The sequence below is a fragment of the Triticum aestivum genome, chromosome 2A, assembly GCF_018294505.1.
Source record: "Triticum aestivum cultivar Chinese Spring chromosome 2A, IWGSC CS RefSeq v2.1, whole genome shotgun sequence".
In the NCBI taxonomy this organism is placed as follows: Eukaryota; Viridiplantae; Streptophyta; class Magnoliopsida; order Poales; family Poaceae; genus Triticum; species Triticum aestivum.
In genome coordinates this window covers 447,019,783-447,028,067 of record NC_057797.1, presented here as the reverse complement: position 1 = coordinate 447,028,067, position 8,285 = coordinate 447,019,783, and the positions used below count along the sequence as shown (strand labels likewise).

The 8,285-nt window shown below is 40.4% G+C and overlaps 1 pseudogene; it reads right to left on the bottom strand.

The window, feature by feature from the left end:
* Positions 1–647: 647 nt before the first annotated feature.
* On the bottom strand, positions 648–4,533 carry LOC123191704 (uncharacterized; annotated as a pseudogene).
* Positions 4,534–8,285: the final 3,752 nt, after the last annotated feature.

Below are 8,285 nucleotides of genomic sequence, written 5' to 3'. Positions count from 1 at the left end.
ACTGTTCATCCCATCGATCGGCTTCAGTTAGCAGCAGTAGCCAAGGAATCACTCGATCGGGTTCAGTTAACAGCCATGATCGATCTCTCGGGTTCAGTAATGTGTAGCCTGCAATGCAATTGCTCGGGTTCAGCTAGAGCCCAACGCCTCGCTCGGGTTCAGTTAGAGCCAACGCCTCGCACACACGCGCGTACGTGTACGAGAGAAACGCGCATCGCTCGGCCCCCGACCTCCCACCGTAATTGGGAACTCCCCAAAATTTTCCTCCCCCTCGCTTCTACCATGATTTTTTCCGTCATGGACGGCCCAAAGAATGTCATGCAGCTGCGTCTCCGGCCCGCCCAGGACGAAAAGCCCATTTTTTGTCATGATTTTTTGTCATAGAAGTAGGAGCCCACCACATCTATGATGATACCGGGTTTTGTCACAATTATCGTCATAGACGTGTCATATGTATGACAGAAAAAAAATTCGTTCGGCCCAAAATGTCACGGATGTGTCTTTTTTTGTAGTGCAAACTTGGCACATTATTACAATCAAACATGGTTCACATCAGTTTTACAATAAAAAAAATATTCACATCAGGTAACACAGCAATCACAGTATAACTAGCTCCAATGCTTCTCCCAACTTGTTCATCCTGGACCTCACAACAAATCATGAATGAAGGCCAGCATCTGCAAGTTATCAAGCAAAATGGTAAGAACAAGCAAAATGCGATTTTTTATCATTTAAGCATAGAAAGACAGGGTCAACAACATTTCGATATTTGAAAAATGAACAAGGATTTCAATGTTTGAACAACAAAAAATTGATACAGTAGATCATATGCGGTTTAAATCAACCCCTAAGGAGAGACACGTTGAAACATTCATTTGGCAACATCTGTAGAAATTGAACATCATAAACATGCAATGTGGAATTTGTATCTCAAAGAAGTATACATACTTATAAGGTTTAATTAGCACAGAGAAGCCAAATGCTAGTAACTCATGATTAGTACACAAGACATGATTCAGCAAAGTAAACAAGAAGGTGGCTATAGTACAAAAGTAAGCTCATCACATAGAATAAATGAGTGGAACTATAGTACATCCTCTAAATTAGCATGTTCACAAGATTAAAAGTAAGCGCAACATAAGCATATGAGTTTTGTTTGGCACCACCACATCAAACATAGCAATGCCAACGTGAAAAGTTTCCGCATTATTGACATAAGTTTCCTCGGAATCATACTACATAGAGAAGGGTTCAACCTCAAGTCTGAACTAGCCTTACATGGTGGAGTACAGATTTTAGTGGCTACATAAACAAGAAGCATCAGCTTAAGTTGCAACCCGCAATAGAAACACTTGCAAAAATTGGGCACTTGGGGGTTTGGCAGGAGTACTACCTTGTGGATGTCGCACATGAAGTGTGAGAGGAACAAGAGCACTTCCATCAGGTTATCTGCAGTATTCCACGTAGAAAACATGGCATCTTCAGTACGAATTCAGTCAACCAGAAGAGATGTGCTGAAGTTCGTATGAACTAACTGAACATTACATTGGCTGGAAGACTTACAAGATGGCGATTGCGATGATGATCCGTAGGTGAGAAGCTGGGAGGTGTAGTTGTTGACGGCTCCGGCGACGCGTCAGCCCTTGACGCCCTCCTCGTCCTTGCTGTGAAGGATGGCCGGGACTCGGATGCTGAGCTCCCTGGGCGTCACCTGCTCCTTCTCATTGTAAGTTGTAATCAGGTGCGGGCTCCCTGAGCGATTCACGAAAGGGAAGTTCTCAAGCTTGACAATCTCGTTGTCCGACAAGTCAATCGTGTCAAACTAGTCCTGTTATCAAAAAAGGAACAAAGATAGTTATAAACACAGCTAGAGAAGGACCTAGAGAAACTACAAACAATTCAAAATGAGATTAAAAAACCCTATGATTTCAATTTCAAATCAAGCTAAATGGTTTAACTATTAAGCCATCGGTAATACAAAAATCATAAGAGGTGTGTCACTGATTGTAGAGTCAGTACAAGAAAGTAGGTTGCTAACACAATAACAAGCCACACATAAAATTGTTATGCCCTAGACAACTACATAGAAGAAAGCAAAAGTAACCAGAATGGTAGAGGTGCCCTGATCAAGTATAAAAACACTATTCTGAACCGTAACAACAAAATCACCGCTCTTAGGTGGACACTACACAAAATATGCTCAAACAATACCCACGTCACGCCAGGATGAATTGTCACAATGTCAAGATCAGTATTTCCCACAAAAGTTGATGATGTTCTGGTTCCATATTTTTCTACCAGTATGAAACAAGGTTGAAAAAAAGAAGACAAATGCAGAACTAGCCAACTGATAGTACAAATCAAAAGGAAAATAAAACAAAGGAACACAAACCCATAAAATGTCAAGGTTGAATTTACCACTGTGGAGAACCAAATTGCAGGGTTATTCTAGTTCTATACACAAAAGATTTAACATGTTTTCCTACTAGTATTTATAATGTTTTTATTTCAGTCATTTAGAAAGAGGGGAGATGGGGCACAGAACTTTGAGGCACTGTTATGAGGTAGTGTCTGATGAAGGTTGCCCATTGGGGCAGCAGCGGTAGCTCCGCCAAATGTAGCAGCAGCACCTCCGACTGGCACAGTGGCAAATGCCGAGAAGAATATCATGACAAAAGCAACACAGAAGGCTTTTGTGATTGCATACAAGAAAATAGCAGCAATAGGTTAGTGTGGTTTATGTATATTTGCACAGCACATAGCATAACAGATAAACAAAGGCCAAGAACTCATAGGCGCCAGAAAACAAAAATCTTTTTAGACTAATGCCTATTCCATGCCATCTGATCTACAGCAGCAAAATTCACTGCACAATATTTATTTTATAGAACAATGTTACTCTAGCAGTACAATTCACTATACAATAGTTATTTTATAGAAAAATGTTCCTCCATGTGCACCAAAAGCAACCAATGCATCTTTTCACTAAGCTTGCTGGGGAAAAGCAATGATGCTACAGAAGTAGTTCTTGAACTTAATTCGTACTACATGCGCAAAGTAACTGGAGGGAGATTGTCTTCACAATCCCATCCGAGCATCTGAATCATACAACAGCAGACTAAATGCCACTGAAAGAACATAACAGTGACTTGAAAAGCAATACAGCGGACGAAATTAACATATGCTATTTGCAAATTGGAAAGAGATTGATTGTAGAATCCCATCTGAACTTCTGAACCATGCATACAACATTGAGGCAACCACCAAAAGAACACCGCAATGACTTGACAAGGAGTACTATTTTTTACAAAATGGAAGGTTAACAACTCTTCATAGGGAAGTAACAGCAGTTAGCAAGATGGAACTTGCACAAAAGTCCAAGAGCTAGCCTAGAAAGTGCAAGAGCTGACCTTGAATGGTTTTGACACTTCTTGACTGAACCTGAACGCAGTGTAGGGATTAGGAGAGGAGGAGTACGTACATAGAAGATCCATGGCAGCTCTTTCTACCCTCGTGGGCCTCGCTGTAGCCGATGAGCAGGAAGGTCTTGAAGCCGAGGTCGCGGACCTCCCTGTAGAGGCAGAGGCTGGAGAGAATCGTCGGTGCCTCCCCCGTCTCCACCCACCGGCCGAACTCCTGGTGGTCGAACAACTCCAGCCTGCAATCAAACAGCAAATTAACCGTGCGTGTTAATAGCAGACCCGCGATCTCGGAATGTGACAAGCGTGGGTCACCCACCCGTATCCGTGCTATGCATAGTAGGGGAAGTTGGAGAGGAGCGTCTCATCGATGTCAAAGACCTAGGCACCGGTGGCGGCGGCGGCGCGGGCGTAGGCGGAGGCCTCCCCGCGACGAGGTCGAGGTCGAAGTGGTAGTCGGGGCCGGTGAGGTATGCGTGCATGTGCGGCACGCAGTCCTGCGGCACGGCGGCCCACGGTGCCAGGTTGTTGGCCTCCCCTGCCGTCCTCTAGCTCACGAACTGCAGGTCCACGACAGTCTCTGTGGACGCGGTGGGTGGCGCGCTTAGGTGGCGGGAGGACCAGGGGTGGGCCGGCGGCGAGGTTGGTGTAGTGACGGGAGGAAGGGGGCGGCGGACGAGGGGGGCTTGGATTGGATTTGGAGAGAATGGGGGTGGCGGCTGGAGTGGGAGGGGCTGGCGGGGAGAGTGCAACGTCGCTACAGAGAAGATGGCGGGAAGGAAGGGGAGGGGATCGAGAGGAGCTCTGTCAGATCTGAAAGGGGAGAGCAGAGAGCGAGGGAAAGAAAGGAGGCGGGGGGTGGATGGAAAATGACCACAGGACAAAGCTAGGGTTTCGGGGATTGTGTGGAAGGGCTGAGGACTATCGTTGGATCCCGGATCATCCGACGGTGTTTGATGCACGATCTACGTGACACGTCCATGAACCAATCAGATTACAGTACGATGTTATGACCATCTAAATTGGTCGTGGTTGACTAAAATTAACATGTTAAAATCATGTCAGCTATTTTATGACCTGAAAAATTCAAAAAGAAAATGGAAAACCTTCTCATTGTGTAACCAAATGAGAACAAGTTTTCAGGAAAAATAACAAACAAGAAATAAGATAAATATCTTTTAAAAGGTGTCTTGATAAATGAGTTTTTTGCAAAAAAACATTTTCCATTTTTCGAGTGTCTAAAATGTGTTTTTTGTGAAGGACCTATCATATATTTGTTGTAAAATTGTACCAAATCAATTTTATAGAATATTAAGCCATGTTTAATGCACAATTGACCAAATGGTTGGGTGTAAAAAGTTTTGATGCACCTTTAGTGAAAAAGATAAATTTCCGCCAATTCAGTAGGAAGCGGGTCAAATTTGAACTGCAGCTGACTCATAGTTTGCTCTTTATTTTTTCCAAAAATCATTTCTAGGTACATAAGTATCTATTTAATCAGAGAAACATCAAAAGTTTTCCAAGATTCAACCACTAGTTAGGGACGGTCAAGCCCACCGTTTTGAGCGCATTTTGAAATGGGCATAAAAAATTCAAAAACAAAAATCAAAAAATTGGAAAACTTTCGCATTGTGTCATTATATGTGACCAAGTTTCCAGGAAAAATAATGAACTTGTAATACGGCAATTATTTTAAAAAAGTGTTCTTAGAAATGAGCTATCATGCATGAAGATTCATGGCTTTCAAGCCAAATGATCAATCTTATGGCCACATTCATGGCATAGTTTGTTCAAATGATCTCATATCATGCACAAAGGTGCATCTTGGAATTCCAAACAATGTTTGCTAAGGAAGTTTACATTTTCTTTGCACGGAAAATTCATTTTCCATTTTCCGAGTGCCCGAAATAAGTTTTTTTTGTGAAGGACCTACCATATATTTGTTGCAAAATTGGACCAAATCAATTTTCTAAAACACTAGGCCATATTTAATGCAAAATTGACCAAATGGTTGGGTGTCAAAAGATTTGATCCACCTCTGGTGAAAAAGACAAATTTCCGTCAATTCAGTAGGAAGCGGTTCAAATTTGAACTGCACCTGACTCATAGTTTACTCTTTATTTTTTCCAAAAATCATTTCTAGGCACATAAGTATCTATTTAATCAGAGAAACATCAAAAAATTTCCAAGATTCAACCACTAGCTAGGAACGGTCAAGCCCATCGTTTTGAGCGCATTTTGAAACGGGCATAAAAAATTCAAAAATATTCAAAAAATTGGAAAACCTTCGCACTGTGTCATTATATGCGACCAAGTTCCCAGGAAAAATAATAAACTTGTAATACGACAATTATTTTAAAAAGTGGTCTTAGAAATGAGCTATCATGCATGAAGATTCATGGCTTTCAAGCCAAATGATCAATCTTATGGCCACATTCATGGCATAGTTTGTTCAAATGATCTCATATCATGCACAAAGGTGCATCTCGGAATTCCAAACAATGTTTCCTAAGGAACTTTACATTTTCTTTTCATGGAAAATTCATGTTACATTTTCCGAGTGCCCAAAATAGGTTTTTTTGTGAAGGACCTACCACATATTTGTTGCAAAATTGGACCAAATCAATTTTCTAAAATACTAGGCCATATTTAATGCAAAATTGACCAAATGGTTGGGTGTCAAAAGATTTGATCCACATCTAGTGAAAAAGACAAATTTCCACCTATTTAGTAGGAAGCGGGTCAAATTTGAACTGCAGGTGCCTCATAGTTTGCTATTTAATTTTTCCAAAGATCATTTCTAGGTACATAAGTATCTATTTAATTAGAGAAACATCAAAAAATTTCCAAGATTCAACCACTAGCTAGGAACGGTCAAGCCCGCCGTTTTGAGCGCATTTTGAAACGGGTATAAAAAATTCAAAAAAAATCAAAAAATTGGAAAACCTTCGCATTTTGTCATTATATGTGACCAAGTTTCCAGGAAAAATAATAAACTTGTAATACGGCAATTATTTTAAAAAAGTGTTCTCAGAAATGAGTTATCATGCGTGAAGATTCATGGCTTTCAACCCAAATGATCAATCTTATGGCCACATTCATGGCATAGTTTGTTCAAATGATCTCATATCATGCACAAAGGTGCATCTTGGAATTCCAAACAATGTTTCATATGGAAGTTTACATTTTCTTTGCATGGAAAATTCATTTTCCATTTTCTGAGTGCCCGAAATGAGTTTTTTTGTGAAGGACCTATCATATATTTGTTGCAAAACTGGACCAAATCAATTTTCTAAAATACTAGGCCATATTTAATGCAAAATTTACCAAATGGTTGGGTTTCCAAAAATTTGATCCACCTCTGGTGAAAAAGACAAATTTCCGCCGATTTAGTAGGAAGCATGTCAAATTTGAAGTGCAGCTGCCTCATAGTTTGCTATTTATTTTTTCCAAAAATCATTTCTAGGTACATAAGTATATATTTAATCAGAGAAACATCAAAAGTTTTCCAAGATTCAACCACTAGCTAGGAACGGTCAAGCCCGTCGTTTTGACCGCATTTTGAAACAGGCAAATGAAAAAAAACAAAAATTAGAAATCCTTCACATTGTGTCATTATATGTGACCAAGTTTCCAGGAAAAATAATAAACTTGTAATACGCAATTATTTTAAAAAATTGTTCTCAGAAATAAGCTATCATGCATGAAGATTCATGGCTTCGAAGCCAAATGATCAATCTTATGGCCACATTCATGGCATAGTTTGTTCAAATGATCTCATATCATGTACAAAGGTGCATCTTGGAATTGCAAACAATGTTTCCTAAGGAAGTTTACATTTTCTTTGTACGGAAAATTCACTTTCCATTTTCCGAGTGCCCGAAATGAGTTTTTTTGTGAAGGACCTACCATATATTTTTTGCAAAATTGGACCAAATCAAATTTCTAAAATACTAGGCCATCTTTAATGCACAATTTACCAAATGGTTGGGAGTCAAAAGATTTGATCCACCTCTGGTGAAAAATAAAAATTTCTACCGATTCAGTAGGAAGCGGGTCAAATTTGAACTACAGCCGCCTTATAGTTTGCTCTTTATTTTTTCCAAAAATCATTTCTAGATACATAAGTATCTATTTAAGCATAAATACATGGTTAGGTGGTGATACGTCGAGGTTCGGACGGTGGCCCAGGGCCCCAACTCCATAGCGCATAGACTTGCATGCCCGCCGCGTGGTCACCGTGTGACCATGGCGTTGCCATGCGTTCTGGGCAGCCTAGGCATGTCTAGTAGGTTGGGAACTCCCCAGGTAGATGCTATGAAGAAAATAACGACAGAATAATCTCACGAGGAGACCGAACTATGCTCAAACATGAATTAGCAACCAAATGTTTGATTAGCGATACGGGAAATTCTCAAGGCGAATGGTCCTGAGTTTTGGCTGAGGATGATCATCTACTAGGGAGACTGTCTTGGCAAATTTTCAGCTCAAATGGAGGAGTTTGGATGGCACTTGCTTTACAAAGTATCACATCGGGCAAAAATATGGATGTTGAAGCTGGGCTCAAATGGATAGGTGGATTGAGCTGAAATTTTGTGGAGTATGGTAGTTTGGGCATAGTAAAGCATTGTATAAAAATTATACCATTTGGATAATCCTAGCTTGTACTTCCTTCACAAAGCTTCTCTATGGATAGAAACTTTAGAAATTTGTTGAGGAAGATTTAATAGGCAAATGGAGCTGAATATTGGAATGTGGCAATGATTTGTATATGTAAGATGTCACAAAAAGTTTGAGGACAATAGGAGGTGTCTAGATAGCACTTGCTTTGCAATGTGCCAATTTGGACACAAAATAGAAATTGAA